Raw genomic sequence first — 26,160 nt, 5'->3', positions numbered from 1 at the left:
GGATGGGCTACCGAATAATTACAGCCCCACAAGGACACCTATGACGTGGTATCCAGACATTTTTGTGAATGATTTAGTAGCTATGAAGGAAAGGGTGTGGGCACTTGAGGAGAGGAACCAAATAGAAAGTATCACAATGAAAAGAGTTACTGAAGATAACTGGAAGCTGGCAGCGGAGGTCAAGTCACTTAGAGAACAAATTCAAAAATTGCAATTTAATATGGAAAAAGGAGAGTATGAATTAATATTGTTGAAGAAAGAAGTAGGGGAAAAGAGGACAGCAGCAAGTACTATGGGAGAAGGAGGGGCTACAGAAGCAGACAAAAACTCGCAAATGAAAAATATACAAGATGCCATGGCCAATATGGAAATAAAAGAGAATCAACTCAGAGAACAGATTGAAGAAGTTAGATCATGGGCCAACATAGTAAAGGGGCCAGCAAACACTCCTATTGACAACATAGAAAAACAAGTTCGGAGACAGATTAGAGAGGAAAAAGAAAGAAATGAGAAAGCAACAAATATCGTTGTCAAAGGGCTACGAGACTATGGAGAACAGGAGAAAACAACGGATTTAGTTAAAGACTTCTTTAAAGACCAATTAGACTGGCATGGAACAACCATACAAGCTCAAAGAATCGGAAAATGGATTAGAGGAGGCAAAGATAGACATGTTAGAGTGACAATGAAGAATATAGGAGATAAAAATAACATTTTCAGCAAGAGGAAGTTTTTTAGAGACACACGCATATATCTTGATGATGACCTCACCGTAACTCAGCAAGAAGAAAGGGGGAAGGAATGGGAAAAAGTGAAAATAGCAAGAGGAAAAGGCAAGTGGGCGTGGCTACAAGATGGCAAAGCCCAAATCAGCGACAAAATCACACGCAATAAATAGGAACTCGGGCCCACCCAGGAACATTTAACTATAGTTAGCTGGAACTGTAGAGGTTATCCTTGGAGAAGAGGACCTGGGTTAGGGCCGATAGCTAAAGATAATGACATCATTATGCTTACCGAGACTCATGAACATGATGGATGTAGAGTTCCAGATTTTGAAGGGTATAAGAAGGTATCACTGTGGAATGAAAAGATAGATAATGGTAAGGGGCATGGAGGCATCACCGTTCTAATAAAAGAAACTTGGAGCAGATTTGTAAACTTAGAGAAAGAAGATGTAAACAAGCAGTATATTTGGATAAAAATAATAGAGAATCAGATTTCTACAAGGGTGGCTATATGTTACTTCACTCCAAAAGGCTCAAAAATATATTAAAAACATTGGTTGGATCGAGAAGATCCATTTGTTGCGCTAAAATAAGACATAACAGCCTTTAGCTCTTTAGGGGAAATAATGTTAATAGGGGATTTCAATGCTAGAACAGCAAACAACCAAACTCTCAATCTTAAGGAGAGTTATAGTGAAAGCAGAGATCCAGTTTGGCTCGAAGAAGAAGGGACACAAAAATGGGAAAGATCTTCACAGGATAGCATGGGAAAGATTAATCATTTTGGTGTTGAATTACTAGGCTTATGCTGCCTATACAACATGGTTATATGCAATGGTATGGAAAAGTGGCCTAAATCAGGAGGCATCACATGCAAAAGACACAATGGACAAAGTGTTGTTGATTATGTTATATGCTCACAAGACTATGCCGCAAAGATAATTAACTTTGACATAGAAGATTGCCCCATGGAGTTAAAATCTGATCATAACCCCATCTTGATAAGGGTGACTACTCACTTCAAAGATCAACATATTGTCCCAAAAATTTTACAGAAGAGGAAGATGATTCCGACTGGCAAAGTTTTAATGACACAAGAAAACCATGATACTTTTCAAGACTCTCTTTTGCGGCTGTCTAGGGTTCCGAGAAACCATCTAGAGTCTGAAAAACAATATTTCATGAACAAGGATAATCTTGTTCTTACTATCATTAAAGCATTGGAGGAGTGTAAAAGATCTAGGGCCACAAAAGAAGCCAAGAACACTTTTCCGGCCAATCCTTGGTTTGATGAGGAGTGCAAAATGGCAAAAAGGAATTGGAAAAAGAACATGAACAAAGAAAGTAGAAAAGAGTATAATCAACTGATTAAAAAGAAGAATGAAGAGTATGTGAACAAGAGAAGAATAGAGTTGATTAATCTTGGTAAAAACAACCCCAGGAAATTTTGGAAAGAGCTTCAGTAGAGAAAGACTCAGATAGTGAATAACATAACAGGAACCAAATGGCTGGAATATGCCAAGACTCTCTATGAATGTGATCTAAGAGAGCATAGTACCATGGAAACAGAGACTACAGGGGAGTTATTCAGTGAAAATGATATTATTCAAGGCATCAGAAGGTTAGCTGTTGGTAAAGCGCAAGATATAGATGGGCTACAAGCGGAATACTTAAAATGGGGTGCTGAAATCCTCACACCACACATCACTAAGATTTTCAACAGTGTCAATAGAGAAGGTTTTCCTGTAAAATGGACTACAAGTGTGGTGATCCCACTCCACAAAAGTGGAGATATAAACAATCCTTCTAATTACCAAACCATCATGATCAATCCACTATTTGGCAAGTTATTTGGTAGTTTGGTAGAACAAAAAATCAGCAACTGGGCTGAAACAGAAGGCAAACGTGCAAAAGGGCAAGCAAGCTTTAGACCAAAACACTCTACTATAGATCACGGCATCACTCTCAGGCATTTGATAGAGAAAGTTTGGGACACTCCGGGGAATGAGGCTTTTTGTTGTTTCGTGGACTTTAAAAAAGCTTTCGACACAGTGCCACGTAATAAACTATGGGATAGAATGGTAGAGCTGGATGTCCCTAAAGAACTTAGGTCAGCGGTTTACAGATTATATGAGCAGGTCAAAGCTAAAATCAAAACGACAGAAGGGATATCAGAAGATTTTGATAGCAACATTGGGGTTAAGCAAGGGTGTCCGCTTTCTCCCACACTATTCGGGCTTTATATTGACAAGTTAGAAGAGTGGATAAACAAGACCAATGGTGAGGGGGTGCAGCTGGCCCACTTCGTAATAAGATTGCTCTTATATGCAGATGATCTCATAATTCTTGCTAGAATAGCTAAAGGTTTGAAAGAGCACTTGAAAGCACTAGAATTTTTTTGCCATGATGTAGGAATGCAAGTTAACACTAGCAAAACCAAAATTATGATCTTCTCACTAAAGAAGAATAGGGGCATACAAGACAAGTTTCTGTTTGAAAATAGCCCCCTTGAGATTGTGGAAGAGTACAAATACTTGGGCATCGATTTTCATAACAAACTCAACTGGGATACTTGTAAATCGAAAAGAATCCAAGGGGGCTGGAAGGCGTTATACTCTTTACAAAACAAGTGCAGGAACGCAGAATTATGGGATTGGATGACCATGAAAACTCTGTTTGGTTTGCTGGTCACTCTGGTTATTCTATACGGATGTGAAGTGTGGGGCAGTAGTATGTCCAAACAGAAATGGCGGCAAGTAGAAAGAATTCAAAAATACTTTATCACATGCAATCTTAAAGTCAAGACCACAGTTCCGTATGAAATCCTTTTGGCGGAGGTGGGTTCCTTTCCATTAGAAGCCGTCGCATTGATCCGAATGCTAAGCTATTTAAAGAAAACCCAAGGTCTAGAAACACATCGTTGGCCCAAGTTGGTAATAGAGGAAAAACTTGTGAGGCGGAAAAGCACATGGATGAAACAAAATGACAAATGGATGCAAAAATGGGATATCAACATCCAAGCTTGCCCGGATAACATTAAAGAAATAAAAAAGTTTGTCAATGAAAAATTTTGCAATATTCTGTGGACAAGACACATAGGGAGAAAAAAATCTTATTACATTAAAGAATTTAATCCCACTTCTAGTCATGATGAAAAGGCCTATATAAGGGCACCTATTAACTGGAAAGCAAAAATGTTGATGGCACAAATTAGAACTAGTTCACATCAGCTACGATGTGAAATTGGTAGATGGCAAGTTCCAAAGAAAGAGTGGGCAGACAGAACATGTTTATTTTGCAATATGGGAACAGTGGAGACAGAGCAACACTTTGTCATGGAATGCTTGGCTTACAACGACATCAAATCTGATTATACAAAAATTCTGCAGAACAAGGACTTCAACTATTTATTTGAGGAAGATCAAGTGAAGAGAACAACGGAGTTGATTATCAAAATTCAAAGAAGAAGAGACAAGTTAACCAAAACTTTGCAACTGACTAGTTTGGCTCCTGACTCGGGAGGGCGATTGCATGGGTCCCATAGACTACTTTAGTCTCGTGGACGTCATTAAAATCTATCATATCATATCATATCATTTCCTCATCGAGGCATTTTGGGCATGTAGTGGGCTTTGCCTAAAATTTCTTCTAGTGACGTGTTTTGATTGGAGGGCTTTGTACTGCACAACCTCGACACCTTAGATCTTGGTGCTACTTCAACCTCCGATGGGACCTATCCTCCTAAATACCGTGCTTATATTGTGCCTCCATTTTTGGCCTATGTATATGGAATATGATAGAATTTATGGGCTAGTCAGCCATGTATGTCTTTGTTTCAGTGATAGTGCCTCTTGTATGCACTCTAGAATGGTCGCCTTGAATCAATGCATCATAATATTTTATTGAATCAATTGAAAAAAATTTCTTTGATCAAATGGTGATTAATTTAATTATTTCAATATTTCTTAAGATTTGATCATTTCATCATCAATAATATTATTTAATTAAAATAAGACATCTCTTTTAAATAAATAAAATAATCTTACTTAATTAAAGAAAATCTCTATTTTAATTAAATAATTTTTATCTTATTTAATTAAAATGTCTCTTTTAATTAAAAAATTAATTTTTTGAATCAATGCATCGCAATATTTTATTGAGTCAATTGAAACTATTTTCCTTGATCAAATTGTGATTAATTTAATTATTTCAATATTTCCTAAGGTTTGATCATTTCATCATCAGTAATCTTATTTAATTAAAATAAGACATGCTTTTTAAATAAATAAAATAATTTTACTTAATTAAATAAAATCTTTCTTTTAATTAAATAATTTTTATCTTATTTAATTAAAATCTCTTTTTTAAGTAAATAATTTGATCTTATTTAAGTAAAAGAAAATATCCTTTTTAAATAAATAAAATAATCTTATTTAATTAAAGTCTCTCTTTTAATTAAATAATAGTTACATATTTAATTAAAAGAAAACATCCCTTTTAAATAAATAAAATAATCTTATTTAATTAAAAGAAAATCTCTCTTTTAATTAAATAATTTCATCTTATTTAATTAAAGTCTCTCCTTTAATTAAATAATCTTTTCTTATTTAATTAAAAGAAAGTATCTCTTTTAAATAAATAAAATAATTTTATTTAATTAAAAAAATCTCTCTTTTAATATAATAATTTTATCTTATTTAATTAAAATCTCTCTTTTAATTAAATAATCTTATCTTATTTCATTAAAAGAAAAAAGTATTTTTTAATTAAATAAATAAATACCTATTAAAGCTCTCTTTTTGATGAAAAAAGAAATAAATCAAATAAAATCTTATAAAGATTCTTTCTTTTGCACATATGTCTAAGTGGTAGGCTTTTTCCTCTTACTTGCCTTTTTAAGGCTTTACCCTGCATTGCTCTTGTGAGAAGCCTCCCATGGCCACAGTTTCCTTTATAAGGAGCCCTCTCTTTCTCATTTGAATAGATGTTAGTTGCTATAGTATTGTTAATGTTGCAAGTTTGGAGAGTGATTATGGATGAGTTTGAGCATTTAGGGTTTGAGTCTTGGGGTTTGGAGATTAGAGCTTCATTTCAACTTCTCTCTTCTTGTCTTCTTCTCTCCTGCATCTGTGGCTTCAATAATCATGCTTCATCTTTGCATTTTCATATTAGCTTAGAGTCATATTTACTTTATATATTAATCTTGCATTGTTTTTTCCTTGCATAGATTAGATTTTCTTTATTGCATTGTTATCATTTATATTAGCTTGTGCCTTCATTTGCATACACATTTTGATCTTTGAATCTCTCATTTTATGGTGTACTTATATGGGCACAAACTAAGTTAAACTAAGGGCCTCCATTAAAAAACCTTGGACTCCATGAGTAGAGAGTTGTGAGTCACCATTTGAGATCTCATTCTTGAGTGATCTTGGATATAATAACTCATAGAATTGTGTGAACACTTTAGCACATATTTAAGCACTTATAGAAGCTTGATTTATGATAAAAATCTGTTGATGCATCTAGTTGGTCAATTAAAATGAACAAGAAAAATATAGAAGCATGGTTCGGGAGCTAGTGTATTGTTTGTTTCTCCTCATGGGTACATGATTCCTAAATCTTACAAGTTATTATTCACATGTACAAAAAACATTGCTGAGTATGAAGCTTTAACAAATGGACTCAAGATGACCATACAATGGAGAATCATAGAGTTACATATTTATGGGGATTCAGAGTTGATAGTCAACCAAGTCAATGATGAATATTTAACAAAAAAAAGAAACTAGTACCTTACAAATAGATGGTTGATTCCTCAAGATGATATTTCACATTTGTTATGTTTCAACAAATCACTCGAGTAGCAAACAAAGCACCTAATATCATGGCTACACTTTCATCACTTCTTCAATTAAAGAAACATGAATCCAAATTTGAAATCTTGGTAGAAGAGTTACATCACCCTATCTATGATTCCCAAGAAATTCATGTTATTTGCACCCTTGTTGGTCATGATTCATCCCATTACGGTGCCATTTATTCATACCTTTGTGATGGTATTATACCCAAAAACTTTAACTGATCTAAATGTAGAAATGTTATTCGAAATGCCTCTTTCCATTCCCTTATCTCTGGTGATTTGTATAGGTGGGGTCTAAATTGAATGCTTCTCAGATGCTTAGAAAAGGAAGAATATGATCAAGCATTAGTTGAAATCCATGAGGGCATCTGTGAGGGACATTCCAATGGTCTTTCCATGGCTCGAAGGTTGCTTAGGGTATGATACTATTGGCCCATGATGCAGATTGATGCAGTAGCTTTTTCAAAGTCATGTGAAAGGTATCAAAAACATGCTAACCTGATGCGTGCTCTAGGTAGGGAGCTCATTCCTTCTATTTCTCATTAGTTGTTTCAATGCTCAACCTTTGATCTTATTAGGCATATTCATTTAACTTATTAGGTGGACACAAGTTTATTATCACTGCTATTGATTACTTTACTAAATGGGTAAAAATTGTCCCCCTTTTTCTTGCCTTGGGAAAAAAATCTCTCTATTCATTCTAACCCATATCATCTTTTGATATGGAGTGCCTTCCAAGGTTATTAATGATAATGGAGGCCAATTCAAAAATAAGGACCTTAAACAACTCTACAAGAGATTCAAGATTAAAAAACATTGGTCCTCCATTTACTTTTCCCAAGGAAATGGTCAAGAAAAAGTATCAAATAAGGCCATTCTAAAGATCCTACAGAGGACAGTTCATAAGAGTGGCAGAGATTAGAATTTATAGATAAATCTAGCTTTGTGAGCTTATAGAATGAGTATTTGTACTCCTACTAGGGCTGCTCCTTTTGCCCTCACATATGGTGCTAAAGTAGTGTTACCTTTAGAGGCTAATATTCCTACACTTAGAGTTTCTCTCAAAGGTTTATTTATATATGAAGACTACCATGGTATGAGACTTCAAGAGTTAGAACTTCTAGATGAGAAACATAAATCATCATTTGACCATTTGAGGGTTTATCAAAAGTGCATGTCCAAAGCCTTCATCAAAAAGGTTTTCCCTAGAGAATTCCAGATAGGAGATCTTGTCCTATGTGAAAATCCTAGAAGAATTAACAACAGAGAGATCAAAAGGGGAAATTTGAACCTAATTGGCTTGAATCTTACATCATTACAATAATTTTTGGGTCTGGTGCTTATTTACTATCTACAGAAGAGGGAGAGCAACTCCCTAATCCTATCAATGTTTTACACTTGAAGAAGTTCTATCCATGATGCTAGGGTGCTTCATTTGTATATATTTATTGATCCTAACAAAATCCTTAGAAAATGATATATTGTCAAAAATTCTAAAAATTGGAAAATGTCCTTAAAAAATGATCATCTTAGTTAAAACCTAGCAATAGGCACTTTTATCTATCTCCAAAAAAATTATATATTCCAAAAGTACAAAAAAAATTCAAAAATTAAAATTAAAAGAAAAAATGAAAAAATTGCAATAAAATCCAAGTGGTGAAAACTTTGAAACAAGTGCTATTTGAGGCTTTTGCACTCCTATTTCTTGCCACGTGTCCTCAACACTTAGCATTTCTCCATCATGCCTTTTACTTGTTGCCTTAGTTTGGAATGGATATTTGCCTTTGTCTAGAGGGCATAACTATGTTAACTTTGGTCTTGAGGACACCTCACAAATGGTGTTTTTGAACAATACCCCAATTGTATTTTTCAATACAACCCCTAACATTGAGTGTTTTTCAACACTTATTGGTTTGGTCTTACCCATTTTTGTCATGTGATCTTACATACTTGCAAGAATTTAATCCTTATCCTTGGAACTCAATATCAATTAATACACTTAGATTTTTAAACTCAAAAATTAATGCTTGAGCCATGCCATGATCTTATCTTTGTGTGTTGACTATTATTGATTTTCGTTGAGTGTTCTTGTCTAATAAGTCTCTCTAGTATGCAAAGCTAGAGGACTTGGGACATGGGGCATTTTTTAAAAAAAAAATCGTTTTGCTTGTGGGTGTGGTCTTGAAACTTTAGAGTGTCTCTTGTTATCCCCTTGAAACACTTTAGAGATTTGATGCATCATCCTTAACTATTTTTGCACAACCATTTTTATGGTCATCCCAAAATCTAGGCTTTGATGCGAGCATAGTTTTGCTACATTAAATTGGGTAAGCTAACATCAGAGTCATCTTGACCTTTATGTCTTTGATTCTTATGTTAGAATCTTTCCACATTTCAATCTGATATAAATCACATTCATATCTTCATAGCCATGCTTGTGACTAGTGATGATTGTGTGATTTTATGATGTTCATTAATAATGGCCCAATGATGAAAATAAGTTCTATAACATTCTCTAATGAATGATGAACACAAAATCCTATGTTAAAATTGCTCTATTGTAAGTACACCTATGTGATTTCATGTAGCTTGCATTGTTAGATTTTATTTTTAGGTTGCATTATGAGTTTGAGAAGGTTTTCCTTCATCTTTCTTGTGGACATTTAATCAACTATGGTCATGTCTTGGTCTTCATTTCCTCATCTTCTTTTTTGATCCCAATCAAAATTTTCTATCTTAAATAGTTGATTGATTTTGAGGTGTTCTCTTTCTTTAGAAAAATTCTCTTTCTTCTTTCCATTTCTTTCCACCTCTTCCAAACTTCTATATTCCATTTTCTTTCACTCCCACTTCTTTTCTTCTAATTCAACTTTGGGGCATAATCTTTCATACTTTATGATCTACCTTAGTTATGAGATCCTTATATCTTTCATCTTACATCAAGAACCTTATCTTTAGTTCAATTTGATCAAATTTATCAATTTGGTATTTCTCCTATATTTTGTTTCAATTTCAATCACGAGGGGGCAATACCTATCAAACTTCAATCCTTGATTCATCTTTATCAATCTTTGTTCTGCTTGGGACAACCTTGTCTTTGTCAAGACAAAATTGTTATTAAATTTTGTATTCTTTGTCCTAATGTGTTCCTAAGTTGACCACACTTTTGTGTTGTTTTGTGATCCCAAATCGACCTCACACATCAACTCTATTCTTTGAGTACATGTGTTCTTGAAATGATCACACATTAGTTAAAGAGGGAAAAATGTATGCACCCTAAAATGGTCACTTAGACTATGGCCCCCAATTCTTCAGTTTATCAATTTCCTAAATCAATGCATCACAATATTTAATTGAATCAATTCAAATCATTTTCCTTCATCAAATTGCAAATAATTTAATTATTTCCATATTTCCAAAGGTTTGATCATTTCATCATCAATAATCTTATTTAATTAAAATAAAATCTCTCTTTTAATTAAATAATTTTATCTTATTTAATTAAAATTTCTTTTTTAATTAAATAATCTTATCTTGTTTAATTAAAAGAAAATATTCCTTTTAAATAAATAAATAAATCTTATTTAATTAAAAAAAAATCTCTCTTTTAATTAAATAATTTTATCTTATTTAATTAAAGTCTCTATTTTTTTCTTTCTAATTGATGAATGGCCGAGTCCTTGATTAATTTTATTAAACTTAAAAAGGATTACAATAGCTGAGCTTCATTCAAATGAGCACTGGTAGGAAAGAATGGAGAAGAAAACCTCTAGTCTAGCCCAGGACAGATGTCCTGTCTTATTACATTTTAAACTGGGTATACCCTAGTGAATCAAATGTATTACAATATATGAGGGGTTGAACCCCTTTTGGAAATTACATCACAACTATATTACACATAAAGAGTTGATCTCTGTCTGCTTTAGGTATGAACAATTCTTTAACGCAAATCTTCCATAGTGATTAGTCTTTCCTCTTAGGTTGAGCTACTCATAACAAGTTAGCCATCAAAATAAACCATCCTAAAGTATAACAACTATTCTAGGTATTCACGGAAAAATGATACTCAAACTTGAAAAACTAATTATAACAAAGAATTAAACAACTAGCTATATTGACACCAATAAATCTAAACATAATGGGGAGCCATAGGACAAGATCCTATGATCCAAAAAGCAAAACACCAAGAAAAATAAGACTTATAATAGTAGAAGAAGGATACGAACCAAACAAAATTAAGCTATGTAATGAATCTACCTGTAATCTAAGAATAGATGATGAGAAAACTAATAATCTTTGTGATAAAGGAAAAAATATACACCCTATCTGAGTTGAATCCTTAAAAAATGTCGCCATGACCATCTATGAAGATGGGTCAAATATTGGAGCAAAACCTAAGATTTCAATCTCCATCTGCTGCTTTGAAGCCATGAGGAAAAAGGAAACAGATCCAAAAGACAAAAGTTTCTATCGGTGAATGAAACTAGTTGAGACATGCAATAGGACTAAAAACATGTAATGCTAAATAGTAAATAAAGTCTCAAATCTAAAGGAATATGAAAGAATCTTGAGAAAACTGAGGATAAACTACACATGGGTGAGTTGAAGAGTGTTGGAACAATACAAAGCCATTGAATCTATGACATAACCATGCTTCAAAGAATTCAACTATGAGTATCAACTAGTATGAATGATCTAACAAAAGCACATTCTAGTACCATGTAATTTAAATATGTACCACTTAAAATTGAATGCCAAATAAAAATGAGTCTAATGAAAACTAAGATGATACAACACTCTATATAAAACTTAAAGATTATAACGAAAAATAAACAAGAAACCATGAAAACCCATAGTCTACTTATGAAATTGGTCATAGTTAAAGTAGCTCTACAACGAAGAGGGTACAAAACTTGAATAGATGAACTAAACCATAAATATACCATTCACCGTAGATAAAATTTTATATTAAAAAATTGTATGAAACTGATATAAAGTAACACATTTAAACTATTATCATTCTAGATATGTTCTGATGAATAAAAAAAACTAGCACCCACAATGTTCTATAAATTGCTATATATATTGATGATATATGTCCAATACATTTTAGAGATTTACATTGCCAGGATCTAATGAAGCCTTTATACAAAAAAGAGAATTAGATACATTGTATACAAAACCCAAGATGGGAAATACAAAATCCAAAAAATAGAGTAACTACTTATGACCAAAAAAGATAACCAAAAGGGCTAATTCAGCTTCCATAAGCCCTACTTTGGGAAAACCATGACACCATCTAAAATTCCATTAGGATTTTCAACCTAAAGTTGGGGGGAAGCTCAAAATTAGTCTTAAGCCTACTTGTCTTATCCACATTGGGAGTGCAAAAGATTAGGGCATCCAAATCTTTGGAGGTAACACTTGGGTGGATATATGCAGGGAAAATATTGAGGTAATCCGTAAGCCAATCCCTACTTGCTTTAACCACAATACCCCTCCAATGTAATAAAAAATTTATACTCACCTCCATTTTAGGCCATTGAATGTAGAATGAAATGCTCTCCTAAATAATCAAGGTAGGATAGCGGTAAGCCATCTCTAGCTCAAGGGAACTGGATGGGTGAGCCATGTATTTTTTAGGCAACAAAATTCAGAACTTGGCATCAATACTCCTATATACATGCTCAAGGCCTTTCCTCCAAGTTGGCTGAAAAATGTCATTGCGGAGTTGGATGATTGTGTCATGGTCCACCTTTGCTATGGCTAGGCAACTAATGAAGGTCCTAATAATACTGCTATTAGTCTTCTATGTGAGCTTATAGTTAAAATTTCCTTCCCCAATCACCCTGCTAACTACGATTCTTGACATATCAGCTAGCAGCTTCAAGATTCTATTCCAATGTTCACGTTTTACATTGCCTCGAAAGGCCATCCTATGTTCTTCTTTGGAATGAAAAACTAGAATATTGGTATCCATTGCTGCAGATGAGGAAAGATAAAAGCTTGAATTGGGATAGTGGTATAAAAAATAATGGAATGATCTAGAAAGAACTCAACTACCATTAAATGATGACACTATCATCGACCAAAACACGGGGAAAGTGAAAGCACTAGATATGAAAATCAACAAGCTAGCAACCATCATGATACAAACAACATGGTAGCCAATCAACACAAGGGATCAACCTATGGGGCTAAAAGGATGGCATGGACATACCATAAAAGAAAACACATGACCCCCAACCTTATAAACTACAAACTCTAAATAAAGTTTAGAGATAACATAAAAACTATAAACCAAATAAAGCTAATAGAAACTGAAAACAAAGGAGAACTAACAACCATTAAACATATAAAATATTTTTTGGCAAGAGAAAATAATTCATGAGTTGTCTATTTACACCATCTACACCTTTATTAGCTACATGATTTTCTTTTTGATCTCCCTCATGATAAATATGACGGATTTGACTATCCTCAAATCTATCAAGAACATCCAAGACTTCACCAAGTTTGGAATTGAGAATCTAGTTGGGAGTGGAACATTTCCTGATAGCATTCAAAATAATCTAAGGATCACCTTCTATAACCACTTTTGATACCCCAACCTCTATGCATGAACACAACCCTGCTTCTAAAGCTTCAAGTTTAGCCATATTTGTAGAGGTAGGTCTAATAGCCATAGCCTTTTTTTCTATCTATTGTCCCAAGCCATTATTAATTATTCATCTAATACTTGCAATGCTAGGGTTTCCATGTGCAACTCCATCAAAGTTGAGTTTGAACCAACCCTTCGGGGTGTGGGGGAGCCATTTACATTTAGCTCTTCCTTCTTTACTTTTCCTAAAGTAGACAAGAAGGGGGTTAATCAATTTGGCATAGTTATTTTTCATAATACCATCCTAGATGGAGAAGGATCCTTCTTTTTTCATGAATTTTCTAAGATGGGAATTAGTTGCTTCCATAATATTAGCCTCAATTTTAAGAATTAATTCCTCAAATTTTAGATCAGAGTCATGGAAGATGTGCCTATTCCTATCCTTCGAAATCTCCCAAGACATCATCAAAGGGAAAATATTCCAAAGCTTACAATAAACATCCTTAACCAGAGTAGAAGGCCAACCCAAAAGGAAGTCTCGAAAAGACTGTGGTGATGGCCTGGAACATCCCAACCTAGATCTCAACCATTCCCAACATTTATGCAAGAATGTGCACTTATAAAGTAAGTGGTTCATTTCTTCAGAGTTTTTTTTTGCATAAAATGCATCTAGAAGGGCCTTGAATCTCAAATTTTCCAAGCCTATCAGTAGTCAAAATTCTATTTTGGAAAGCTAACCAAAGGAAGAAACTAGCCTTAGGTAGACAAGCCACATCCCAAAAAAGTTTGAGAGGGATATCAACCTTATCCTAGCTTTTGGAATGTAGTAAGGCTTTGTATCCATCTTTCACCTTATAATTACTATCATTAGCCACGACCCATATAAGTTCAACTTTCTTCTCTGATTGTTTGACTGGCCTATTTGACAGTATCTTGTTAAAAGCTTCTACTTCTGCTAGATCCACACCCAAACCATCCGTTGATTTCCAAACCCATTCATCAACACCATTCAATGAGATCTTGGTTTTATAGTTCTAAACTTTATTCCCCCAATGAGAGATTAACATGTCCTTTAGCAACTTTGGGAAGGGTTTGGAAACTAATGGGGGGTGACCATCCCAAGAATCTTCCCAAAATAAGGCCTCATCACCTATGCCAACATTCCATGTAAGAAACTTGCATATGAGATCATGACATTTCAAAATAAAGTTCTAACTTTCAGAACCCATAGGAGGATTGATCATCCTAAAAATAGAAGTAGGATCCTTCACATTTAAGTATTTTTTGTAAATAATCTTTTCCCATTTTCAATCTCTTTCTTTGTACAGACATCAGATTAATTTAGCACCCAAGGCTTCATTTTTCCATTCTAGATTCTTGACACCAAGACCGGCCAACTCCTTAGGTTTGCAAATATTTTCCCATTTGATTAAAGCTAGCTTTTTATCTTCTTCATAGTCTTTCCAAAGGAAATTCCTAAGCTTAGCTTCAAATTTGACACAATAATTTTTTGTGAGAGGAAGGTAGGAAAGAGGATAAATGGGAATAGTTGAAAGTACAGAACTAATTTTAGTCACCTTTCCTACTTTCGAAAGCCATTTTTCTTTCCATCCCCCAATCCTAGCATCCATTTTTTCAAAAAGTGTTATGCCACACCTTGTAGGATTTAATGCCCTTCTCAAGAGCAATTCCCAAATATTTACACAGGAATTGTCATTTTTTTATAGCCCATGGGCTTACAAATCTTGTCTTCATTTTCTTTGTTTGTATTCATGAAGAAAATATTAGATTTTCCCTCAGTTTTTTTTTTTTTTTTGGATACCATCATATATTAATTTATGATCTATTTAAATTCTAATTCTTTTGTAATTGTACTCATGCCAGGAAGAATCGTGTCGTCAACATATTGTTGATGAGTGATATTAGGCATGTTCTTAGCAACAATAATCCCTAAAATTGCCTAATTCTAGTAGGTGTCAAATAAGGCTCTCCCAAAGGCTTTGACCATAATGATAAAAAGAGAGGGTGATAATGGATCACCTTGTCAAATACCCCTTGAAATTTCAAAGAAACCTTCAGGTGTTCTGTTAATCAAAATAGAGATTTTAGGCATAGAGATGAATTTAAAAATAAGATTAATCCATTGATGAGAGAAACCAAAGGCTACAAGAATCTTACACAAAAATCTTCAATCTACCATATCATAGGCTTTTTGTATATTATTTTTCATAGACGTGGAAGGATCTTTGCTTTTGCCAATCGAATGAATCATTTCTTGGATAGTTATGATGCCATCTAAAATAGATCTTCCAGGAACAAAACTAGTTTGTTCCTCAAAGATCATTTTTGGCAAAAAACTTTTAAGCCTGTTAGCTATGATCTTGGAAAAGATCTTATAAATCGTATTATAGAGGGAAATAGGCCTAAAATCCCTAGTATATTTGAGATTATTTCTTTTGGGGATCAATGTAATAAGGAAAAATTAATTTCAGATAATAGAGCTCCACCATTTCTAGAAGTTTTGATAGCCTTCCATAAGTCGATCACAATAATATCCCAGCATTTCTGAAAGAAGAAAGCCTAAAATCCATTAGCTCTAGGAGATTTATTTGGGTTCATATTAAAAACAACCAATTTTACCTCATCCAGGGTAATAGATTTATTTAGGAATTTATTGTCCTCCACTGAGATTAGTGTAGGTATAAATTTAAGCATTTTATCTTGTTCCACTTTATTAGACCCTTCGTAGTTATTAGGAATTTCTTTAGAATGTGTTACGAAAGTTTCTGCAATGTCACTTGGATTTTCCACTTGCATGCCAAAGTGATTTTTGATACTGGTAATTTTATTCTTCAATCTATTATATAAGGTTGAGTTGTGGAAAAATTTAGTCTTTTGGTATCCTTCATCCAACCATTTTTCTTTACATTTTTGTTGCCAAAATATTTCTTCTTTCGATAAAATCATCTCTTGCTTAACCAAGAAATCTTTTTCCAGCAAGTAGCTATCTTTGTTCATGCCTTTCTTAATAATTTCTAGGTTTAGATTTCTTAATTAATTTTCTATCTCTAATTTTTCTTTGAAAATATTATTAAAATGAGCTTTGTTCCACTTTAAAATGTGTTCTTTTAATAATTTTAATTTGGAAACAAAAACAAACATCTTTGAACCTTCAACAATGTCTTGTGCCCACCAAACTTTAATGTTTCCAATGAACACATGATCTTAGAACCACATTTTTTCACATTTAAATGGGTTCCTAATAGGTTCTAGGGGTTCAGAGAGTTCCAGATGATCTAGGTAATGATCGAACCCAGCAATTGGCAAAAAAGATGATTGGAAATTATAACTATTTTCATCTAAATCCCCTATAATAAAAAACCTATCCAGTTTCTTCACAATATAAGAAGAGGATTTCCTCCTATTGTTCCAAGTAAAATTACCATTATCAATAGGAACATCGATCATGTCATGTTTTCCTATCCATATTTTGAAATCTAAAGAAGATTGTGATAGATGATGAATACCTCCTGATTTTTCAGATAAATCTAAGATAGTGTTGAAATCTCCTCCTATCAAAAAAGATTTTTTCTTAAAATTGTAGTTAAAATTACTAATTTCATCCCAAACACCTCTTTTATCCAAGTAACTAGTAGGGCCATAAACATTAATAAGAATAAACTATAAATTTGACTTAAGACTCTTGACACTAGAACTAATCCAATTGGAACTACTATTAAGACAATTTAACAAGACCTTTCTAGGATTCCAAATTACACCTAAACCCCCTGAGGCACCTGTTGGTTCTTGAAAGAAAGAATCCCAAATACCTAACATTTTGTCTAATTTTATTTCTTCATCCTTACTTAACTTAGTTTCTTGAATTATTATAATATCTAATTGAAAAGATTTGAGATTATGTTTTACTAACTTTTTCTTGCTAGGGGTATTTAGACCCCTAGTATTCCATGTTGTGATCTTCATACCTCTTTGGGAAGGCACTTTCCCTTCCCAATATTTAGTATTTGATCGATCTTCTATTGTTCTCTACTATGTCCTTTCATCTGGATCCCAAGATGTTCAAGGTCTATCCCTACACTTTGGACACTAGTCTTCTTTTGGTCACTTGTTCCTTCTTTGTCTTCTTACTCTAATTCTCTAATAATCTTGTTAATTACATTAAGCTAAGCATCAACTGCAATTCCATTTCTTGTCATATTTTCCAAACTCATTCCATTATCTATTGTCTTGGGGCTCGTGATACCAATCTGAACTTGTCTTAATGCATTATACTCTTCCTCTATACACATCAAATCTCTTCTAAGATCTTCGCATGAATAATTGTTACCTCCTAGCTTAATGATTTTTTGAATAAGTTCTGCCTTTTGAGCCTCTATACTATTTTCAATATTCTCAAAACAAAATACTTGAATTAGTTCCTCTACTAGCTTCTCAATGTTCTCATCAGTTTTATTTAGACCATTTAAATCTGCCTCCATACTGCCTTCTCTATTGAAGAATTCTTGCACATCATTTGCCAAGGAACTCTGATCCTTAACAGACTCCAATTTGTTAGAATTCACTAGTAGAGTAAAAGGAGAACTTCTAACTTCTGATGGTGTCTATTGAAACTTTGAAGATTTTGAGACACTTGCTTTGCTTAGTGTGCTCTTAGTAGATTCTTGTAGCTGACATTGATCCACTTTAGATATTTCCTTTGGGAAAATGGGAGCTTCACACAAATCTACTTTTGCTTCAAATAGCATCAAATTCTCTGTGTCCTCTATATTAACTTCTAATGAAGCCCTTGTATCCTTGTTTTTTTGAAGGCTATGCCAAAAACTATTTGTATCTTCATTCTTTGTGGAAACCAATTAGTTGTCTTTGGGATCTTTATCAATAGAATCCTTTAATTCCTATTGTTTACTTCTACTAGAATCTAGAGATCTCTGACCCTTTGCAATCTTGCCTGGTAATTCTTGCTCCTTATGTAGTGCCTTCCCATTTATTGCCTTCTCATTTTTATCTTCCAATACTGATGCTAGTTCTGAGTTTTTCTTGGAAGAATTTTGAGTTTTCATCTTTTTCTTTTTTATTGTAGTTTCTTTCTTGGTTGAAGAATCTAATCTTTTATCTTGTTCCACCACAATGGCCGAGTTGAGTCTTCCCTTATTTGGAATATCTGCAATGTTGAAAGTGCTCCCATTCCGAGGATCTATATGAGGAATACATTGATCAAGATTCAAATTAGTAGGATCCATAGGGCATGCTTGCATTTTTGGCTTCTTACTTTGAGTTCTGAACATTGGGAATAAAATTTGAAGATTTGAGGTGCGTGGTAAAGTTTCAAAGTTTGTATCTCAACCCTTCTCAATCTTTATTATATTTGATATCTCTCCTTCAAATCAGTGCACATCACATTCATATGTCACTTTTTTTGTTAACACTTTCCTAATTCCTTGAGTAAATTGGTTGTAATTCATTTTTATAAGTAGTTTAACATTGTTATAGTATTGGAAAGAAAAATCTATACCTAGAAGCTCTCCCAAACCAAACCCTAATGATTTGAAAATCTCTATATGGTTCAATTTTGGTAGTAGAGACTGAATGTTAAACCAAATAGGGCAAATGAAATCTAAACTATCTTGTTTAAAATTAGGACACCATTCAATGAATTTAACAACATGCCCGTTAAAAAAAAAATTAGATACATTTATAAATTATTTTTTGATATCATCATTTTTGTAGTGTAAATAGAGAATAGAGTCTAAGAAATAAGATATACTTACATGTGACTCACAATTTTCTCCAAGTCAATTAGAGAGAAAAAGAATGTCATCCTTAGAACCACACCAAATTGCAAAGATACCACATTTTTTGCAATTGAACCAGGCTTCTTCAATTTCTTCTTCATGAAGGGATATAGAAGGAGTAGCATCTGAAGGAGTAGCCTGAGGTTTGAGGATGCCCTTGGGGTTTGTTGGTGTTTTTGAAGCAAAAAACTTAGCATGGCAATGTGGAGGGATATACAAACAGGAATGGCTAGGGCTCACAAGGGAGCCATTCCTGAATCTAGATGGGGAAGCTAATGAAGTGGAAGTTGATCTAGTAGAAATGAAATTCGGCTTACCCGAGTTATGTTGGGCATATTTTGTGAGGTGAAAAATCCTAAATTGCCCATCCAAATTGTCTAAAGTGAAGAACAAAAATGAGTGGCTTGTCAAATCTGAGGTATTGTATGATGAATCTCTTTGCACTTTCTTTGGAAACCAAGATCTATGATTAGGAACATTCTGTGGAGAATGTCATTTGCTCCTATCCCTGGTCTCCAAATTCTCCAAAATGGAGAATTTATTTGAATTTTTCACCTTGAAATCTGATTTAGATCCCTATTGAGTGTTATTCACATTTTGGTTTGTACCACTTTTTTCTAGTTTTTTAAAAGAGTTTCTACTGATATTCAACCAAGGATTTAGTTCCTTGTTTTGATGTTTGGAGCTCTGCTCTGCTTTTTTCGCAAATTTGCAACTGATCATCATTTTATTATTATTATAGTCTCTCTTTTAATTCAATAATCTTTTCTTATTTGATTAAAAGAAAATTTCACATTTAAATAAATTATTTTATTTTATTTTATTAAAAGAAAATATCTATTTTAATGAAATAATTTTATCTTATTTAAATAAATTCTCTCTTTTAATTAAATAATCTTTTCTAATTTAATTAAAAGAAAACATGCCTTTTAAATAAATAAAATACTCTTATTTCATTAAAATCTCTCTTTTAATTAAATAACCTTGTCTTATTTAATTAAAAGAAAATAGAAAAGAAGTTTAAAAGTAATAAGAGAGAAAAAAATGTGCTCAGTTAGGGTTTGTACAAGAAGCTGAGCCCTCACTTGCTTTGTGCCTGACATACTATATTTACTATGGGAATATGTTATCATTAATAATGGCCTTGGCCTTCTCTGGCTCAACAATTAATGGTAGAGCTAGAGTTGCTGCTATGGGAGAAAATGGTGCCATTGAACAAACATCCGTGCAAGTTCATTCCCAAGGTGTTGCACAAGCTAATTTCTCTCTTGCTATTGTTTTAAATGTCAAGGATATTGATAGTGTACACAACTTGTTAGAGCAAAAAAACCCTATTGGGTATTTTGTGGGTTGCAATCCTTCTAAAAGAATGTCGTAGGATTGGGTTTCCAAGGTTTGGACACCTTAGGCTATCCTCCTTAAAGGCATGCAAAGCTTTACCAAAGGCTTTTTCCTTTTTCTCTTTGGCACTTTAGGGAAAGTTGAACATGTGTTTTTTCGAGATACCTAGACTATTAGGTCCCCTCTCTTGGTTTTCCAAGACTGGTCATGTGATTTTGTCATCTTTGATTATATAAAGCTTAAGGATCTTGTTTGGGTTATGTTCCCTAGCTTGCCTATCCAATGTTTGTCCTTTTTGTTAGACATTCTGCAAACTATTAGCAAGGTTGTATGCCTTGAACCTTAAAATTTTTTCAATGCTCGCCCCCAACATAGGGTTTGTGATGTAGGATCATCTTGGGTGTAAGAGCAATCTTGCATCACCCAAAAATATTTTTTTTTTCAGTCTTTTCTATTTTAATAAGGACTCGTAGACATGGTGGTTAGTCTTTATGGGAACTTGCTATTTTTAGTAAGTTTCTCATATGAGCTTGAAATGTTCTCATTTTCTACATGAAAGTTCATTTTAGCATTATATGCCTACCATAAAAATCTCATTGCTCTAGCTTAAGTATCCGAGTAGTTATTGCAGATTTTTAGTGGAAAAATTTGCTAAAAAATCTTTAGGCTTATTGTTGGAGGACTTAGAGTGCCCGAATGGGGTCCAAAAAATCAATAGAAGGGTGCTTGTGCCATTTTGAGCCTATAGATCAGGAGCTGGCATTTCTGGAAAGTGGTTATAGTTGCCAATTGGAGCAACAATTTGTGAGTTATGGCCTTTTAAAGTTGGGCTACCTAAAATATCTAAAATAATTGTAAAAGATGTATTTGGCCAACTCTATATGTATTGTTAGAGTCTGTTGGCCCTAGATAGTAAGTTTCAATGTCTAGAACCTTCCTAGGTGGCATAAAATTGCCTATTTAAGAAAGGCTTGAACATTGTCTAAAACAACTCTGCATGGTAGCACACATCTTAGTCTTGCAAATTTTTGTAATGAAGGCACCCATGTGGGTTAATATATTGTACTTATGAATTTTGTAATTTCGCATTTTTGGCACAAATAAGAAGTCCATATGTTTTTCTCACATTTGTTGTCATCTGTTTGTTTTTGTTATGTGTTTATGGTATTAAGGAGAGCACCCTTCATCAAGTGGTATCTAAGCTAGAGTTCTTGAGTATGTGGATAGATTGCTAACTATGAGGTAGTTCACACCAGGATCGTGATTTGGTCTAAGTTTTTAGATAGATTGCTAATTGTGAGGCAGTTTGCAATAGGGTTTCAATGCAAGTGCAAAATATGCCTCCATGAAGAGAGTGTGGTAGAAGAGCTGTAGGAGATCTGGACTTGAGGGTTTTCAAGCCCTCCAAAGACAAATGCAAGCATTGGAAGAACAAATGCATAGAAAATTAAATCTTCCCATAAGAGATGAAAGCGAGGATGAGGACAAAGTAGAAGAAAATGTTGAAGCAGAGGTAATTCTAAACCTAGATGAAGAGAGGCTTTTTAGGGTCATCTCCAAGATTGGAAAAAGACCCAAGTTTGAGGTTCTCACATTTTTGGAAAATCTTAAACTAGAGGAGCTAATCAATTGGATCAATGAACTAGATGAGTACTTTGAGTATGAAGATATTGATGATCCTAATAGGGTCAAGTTTGTGAAGGCAAAACTGAAGGGACATGCAAAGATCTAGTGGCAAGAGGTTCAGTGTGAGAAAAATAGAAAGGGAAAGGAAAAAATCACTTGATGGGATCAGATGATAGCTAAACTGAAGTGAACATTAATTTTAGTGGATTATGAGCTTGATTTGTTGAAGAAAATGCAAGGGATGAAGCAAGTAGGAAAATTTGTTCAAGAGTATACCAAAGAGTTCTACCGAGTTCTCATTAGAACCAGCCATGCAAAATTTGATAAGGAGAAAGTGGCCTATTATCTTAATGGGTTAAGGAAAAGTATTTAGGATGAGCTTATTCTAGTTTGAAAGAATAGTATTGAGGAGGCATACTAGTTTTTCCTAAGGGTTGAGGATAAATTGAGCAAGAAGTTTAAAAACAAGAATAGTAGAGGAGGATGCAGTGGAAGACTTGGTGAATGATCTTATGGAGGCTCTAACAATGATCTAAAGAATAAGGATGAGGCTAGAAGTAGTAGTCAAAACCAAAGAGGAAACAATTCCAATTATTTCCATGGTCAAGACAATAGAGATTAGAGAGGAGGAGATAGAAGACAAGGATCTAGAAGAGGAGGCTTCTGTGGGAAACATTTTCAGTACGAAGAAGAAGGGCATAGAGAATGTGAATTTACCTAGCACCAAGGAAGGACAAGTCAAAGAACAGAAGGCTAGGCCAAAGTTGCACATGTTGATGAAGATGCCAGATCCTCACATTCTGAAGATGGTAAAAGAGGAGAAGTCCTAGATAACAAAAGAGTCCTATGGAGTGGTGAGAATGAACCTGATCAAAGAAGGAGTCTATTTTGTACAAGGTGCAGATTTGAAGATAAGTGTTGCGATGTGATCATTGATGGTGGAACTATTGATAATCTGGTGTCAGAAATGATGGTCACCAAATTGAAGCTGAAGAGATAGAAACACTTATGTCTATACCATATTGCTTGGGTGCAAGATGACCACAAGGTCATGGTCAATGAGTAGTGCTCAATGACATTCAAGATTGGAAGCTACTACGGTGAGTTACTATGTGATATCATACCTATGGAAATATGTCATATGTTGCTAGGTAGGCCATGGGGATTTGACATACATGTAGTACACATGGGTGAGCAAATACCTACACTCTGACCAAGGATGGAGTGAGACATAAGTTTAAACCATTGAAAGACAGAGAAGAAAAGGTATGTAGTGCTATCAAAATATGTTTTGTTGATGGAAAAGAGTTTCTTAAGGTATGAAGCATGAGCATGTGTATTTTTCTATAATTCCAAAAGATAGTAAAGAAGAAGTAGAGGAGGTAACTATAAAAGTTGCAGATATGTTGGTAGAGTTTTATGATATTGTAAAAGATAATGTACTTGATGGATTTCCCCCCAATGAGGAAGATTAGTCACCAGATGAATTTGGTTCTAGGAGCTAGTTTTCCAAACAAGGTAGTGTACAGAATGACACTGACAGAAAGTGAAGAGTTGAACAAGAAAGTTCATGAGTTATTGCAAAAAGGTTTGATTTGAGAGAGTTTGAGTCCATGTGATGTACCAAACTTATTAGCACCAAAGAAGAATGAAGAATGGAGGATGTGCATATATTATCGTGCTATCAACAAGATCATAATCAAGTACATATTTCCATTATCAAGGATGGATGATATTATGGATTGTTTGAGTGGAGCTAAGTATTTCACAAAGATAGATCTAAAGAGAGGGTACCATCATATTAATATTAGAGATGGTGATGAGTGGAAGACTTTTTTCAAGACTAAAGAAGGATTGTACTAGTGGTTAGTCATGCCTTTTGGGATAACCAATACTCTGAGCACTTTCATGAGGCTTATGAATGAGTTATTGAAGGAATTTATAGATAATTTTTGTTGGAATAATTTATGATTGAAAGTGGGGTGAATCAGTTATCCAAGGTCCAAATGTATAAATAAAAGTTTTCATGCAGCTTATTGAACCCATAAAACATTTATCATCACATACATGCATCCATAAGATTATGCAATCACTTAAAACTTTGTAGGTTACTATCAAATCAATTTGTAGAAATGTAAACATGAAACATAATAGTTTCAACAACACATTTGACATAATGATTTACATGGGTACCCAATTTGGGAAAACCACCAATAACATGCTACTCTTTTTCACTCTTCTAAAGTGATGCCCTATGAAAGGCCAACCCTATTAAAGGTTATAATACACACTGTTAAATGTGACCATATCAAAGGATTTCAATCACTGTGTTAGGAGTGAACATTGTTAGAGGACTTTAGACCATTCACTTGGAATGTCACCCAATTAAAAGATTTACAAATGATTGTTAGGTCAACTTTAATCCAAAGGATTTACCCTAGAATGATATAATTATTAGAGAGTAATAGTAAGGCTTGATTTGATAACAACTTACAACACTATTTACAGATTATAGATCTTTGTTTGAGTCCTCCATTTTGATTGGCTTTCACACATTCTAGCCTTGATAGCTTGTTCACCCTTCAAGAACCCATACCCCTAAGCATTATTGCTTAACATGCCAATGCAGACACTTCTCTTAGGTCACCCGATGAAGCAATATCCTTGACTTCTTGTCTTCCTTAGGTACTCACACATGACAACCTTTGCTTCCGATCGACCATTCCTTTAAATAAGAAATGAAAATACTTTTTTGTTCATTCTCCATTGTCAAATTTAGGGTTAGGACATATTAGGTAAGATTCAATGAATCTACTCTATATTTCATATCTCTTCTAGAAACTTGACCTTCAATCCTCTTTGAATTTGCCTCAAAATGGTTTACCATAAATTCTATGCCACTAGCTCATTAATCTTATCTTCCACCTAGTTCACACAATCCAAGAAATTAAACTTGTCAACTCAGATCCATCAAATTCACAATCTTTCAAATAATGTAGGCACTTGGCATTAACTTGCTTTTGATGCTTGGTAGAAACTACATTGCTCAATATCCTTTGTAAAATCACTCAGCATGAAATAAAGTTTATTGGTGCTTGGCATCAACTAAATTTTACTCGGCATCCAATATTTTTCTCAACATATACTAGAATGGACTTTTGCTCTAGTCCAATTTTTTTTCTACTTGGCTTGCACTAACTTTTCTCGACACCTACTACTCACTCGGTCAAGCTTTGTAGACAAACTTTTTTTAAGTTGTTCTTCTGAACTTTCTTAGTGTAATCAACTTTTACAATGTTAAGTAGATTATTACTACACCATGTTATCACTGTCTTCACTAATTCTTATACTCTTTTACATAACATTACTCAACCTTTCCTCTAGGTTCTATTGTTACATCTTTTGATCAAATCCTCTTCATCAATAAAATAAGTGATAGTACTTAAATCATATAAGTCATTGTCTTATAAGAAAATAGAAGGTTTGACATTAGTGAAAAAATAATGATTGAAATATATTGATCATACCTGTATCAATCTATTCTCAATATTCTCTTTTTTCAACAATCTCCCTCTTTGGCATTGATGGAAAACCAAACTGACTAGGTTAAAATATTAAGACCAACAAAATACCAAAAAAGAAAATAATTCCTTATATTTTCCAAATATCTTCCTATATCAACAACTTGCATCTTCTGAATAGGTTACAAAACTCTATGAATTACTTCTTATAACTCCCTCTACATTATCTTCCTCTTGCTAGGTTGATTTGATCAGTAGATACATTATTCATTAGTCAAAATTTCTCCTCATACTATGTGTTAGGATTTCTCCCTCTTTTTTTTCTTTTCGTGTATTGTCTATCTCCAGCTTAGTTGTATATCTCTTCCTCTAGGATTAGCTTAACTCTTGTGTTTCTTCCTTTATGACAACAATGCCAAAGACTTGACATCTTAATATGTAGATATAAACTTCTTTAGTTTCACCCTCTGTCACCTTACTTGTGATTAATTTGTAGTTCTAGCTCTTTGGTTACTTTAGGCAGTTCCTAAAGTAAGATCCACTACATCAATTTGTACCATATGAAAATCAACTTGTTTGATGCAAGGTACTCCTTTTGTTACTTAGGTAGCCTTTGATAGGTGTATCACCCCTACTTTACCTCTTCGATACTCATGAGCATCCTTTG

The sequence above is a fragment of the Cupressus sempervirens genome, chromosome 4 (genome assembly GCF_028749045.1).
Source record: "Cupressus sempervirens isolate cs-2001-9-10 chromosome 4, ASM2874904v1, whole genome shotgun sequence".
In the NCBI taxonomy this organism is placed as follows: Eukaryota; Viridiplantae; Streptophyta; class Pinopsida; order Cupressales; family Cupressaceae; genus Cupressus; species Cupressus sempervirens.
This window is presented reverse-complemented; position numbering follows the sequence as displayed.